Here is a 2,357-nt window from a genome sequence, read left to right as displayed (position 1 = left end):
CTGTTTTCTGTATTCCATTTGCCCTCAAAACAATTGTTAAAATGAGTAGAAATGTAAGTTAGATGTATAAGTATTATTACTGTTGTTTTAAATACTTATACTATTTCAACATTTCCATTTTATACTTGGATGATGATGAGATTCTTTTAAATTTTCTGAAGACTTGAAATTAGGAGAGTTAATTCATATATTGTTAGAGAATTCAAAAAGAACTGACAGGTTTTGTTACTAAGCTGAATCTATCAAAATGATTACAAGATAAATGTAAACTCTTACATGTTTATTTGATATCTTTGGATGTACATTTGAGATGGGAGTGCTTTATGTGTTAATAGTAGTACCATTTAAAATTTTTTTAGTGATTTTAGAAAGCTCTTAGGAGTGAGTACTGTGATGTGCTATCAGACTAGATGAATTTTAGGCTGTGCTCATAGAAGTATAGTGATCTTTGATGTTCAGTCACTATAGCTAGGGTTGCACTCATTGTATCTGTGGTATTCTAATCATTCTGAGAGCTACCTTTCAGGAGGGACTTTGGCAAGTTGTGTAGGTTAGGTCAAGTGTAATAGGAGTGGCACGAGAATCAGAAATTTTGTTATGTGAGGTATAGTTCACATGTATTGTCAAAACAAAAAGTAAGATTTAGGGGGATAGAGCTGTTTTAAAACATTTGAAGGGCTGTTGTGTAAGAATATATAGTGTTTGATATATATATATGAAGGACTATATTATTGCTTTTACTTGTTTGTTTGCTTTTTTTCAACCTACCATTAATTGGAAAGATTATACCTTTCACTTTTTTTTAAGTAAAAGTGGTAAAACCCCGTTGAAGAGGTAAAACTCATTTCTTGCTATATTATAGATTGGGTCGGATCACTTCCTTCGTGTATGTAATTATATGAATTTAACTGCCTCCATTGCTAGGATTTTATTTTATAAAATTTTGCATGAAATGCAGAAACTAAGAACACATAGTTTAAACAAGGGTTTACTTGAAGGGAAATGTCATCTTTGTTTTTAAAAAATTATGAATAATATCAGTGCTTTGTGATGTATTTATGTTTTTAATTGGCTTTCTTTGATATCCGCATTAGGGTTTTCGAAAGAGGAGTTGACTTGGCTTCAGAACCTTCGAGGAGTTCCTCATGTTATCCAGACACAGCTTTCCCCTGTGCTTCTCTACCTTACAGACTTGGATCAATTTTTACACCATTGGGATGTAACAGAGGTAATGGCACATTTAAAAAGAAACTGATAATTATTAATGTTCAGTTCATCGACTACCAGTAGTTACTGTATATTAGCACTTCCTTGTCTGAGATGTTTTTGGAAATCGAGTAGTATAAGACATTATTCCTATTCCTAAAGCACTTATAATCTTGGATGGGAGGTGCATTTTTGTAAGATAGAAGTGTTTTTCACTATAAATTATGCCACTAGAATTGAACAAATCAGCAATTTGAATGATAGAAATAAATTTATTTTCTTTCATTTAGCATAGGCTAGATCCCTCTATTTTTAAAAGAGGAAAAGCTTCATGAAGAGGAAGAATTTGACTTAATTATTGAAGGATGAGTAAGACTTAAGTAGAAGTTGGTATCCTTGAAGGTGTCTTTTTAAACACAAAAGATGATTTACGAGTTCCTTTGGTTTTAAGAATTAATGTTTAGATTATTAAATTTAAAACCCTAATTCTTTCTTAAGTTTTGAAGTCTAGCTTACAAGGCTTATTTTTAAACTAAATATAGTAAATTTAAAAAACCATTTAAAAGGTTTATATTTTATTCCTTTGATGAACTTAGTTAAAATTTTAAACTGTTTAAATAACTTTAATATATTCAGTATTCGTTAAGTAGTTCAGGTTTCTGGCAGACCTTCACAAATATTAAAGTAAATCTTTTAGATATTTTATAAATTAAACTTATAAATGTGGTACGTATTAATATCTCATGTCTTGGTACTATTTAGAAAGGAATCAAATCCTCAGTATTAATGTTAGTGATACTTAGTTTAAGTACTTGAAACATTTAATACAACTTTGCCTACTAGGGTAAAAGATTAGCCTTATAATTCCAATTTAAAACACATCAGTAATTAATTTAGACTTGTGGTTTTAAGTTTCACTAAATAGTACCAAGACATGAGATATTAATATGTACCACATTTATAAGTTTAATTTATAAAATATCTAAAAGATTTACTTTAATATTTGTGAAGGCATGCCAGAAAGCTGAACTACTTAACGAATACTGAATATATTAAAGTTATTTAAACAGTTTAAAATTTTAACTAAGTTCATAAAAGGAATAAAATATAAACCTTTTAAATGGTTATTTAAATTTTCTATATTTATTTTA

This window comes from Galeopterus variegatus, unplaced genomic scaffold (genome assembly GCF_000696425.1).
Source record: "Galeopterus variegatus unplaced genomic scaffold, G_variegatus-3.0.2 Scaffold8394, whole genome shotgun sequence".
In the NCBI taxonomy this organism is placed as follows: domain Eukaryota; kingdom Metazoa; phylum Chordata; class Mammalia; order Dermoptera; family Cynocephalidae; genus Galeopterus; species Galeopterus variegatus.
The sequence above is the reverse complement of the archived record's forward strand: the minus strand, read 5'-3'. Positions refer to the sequence as shown.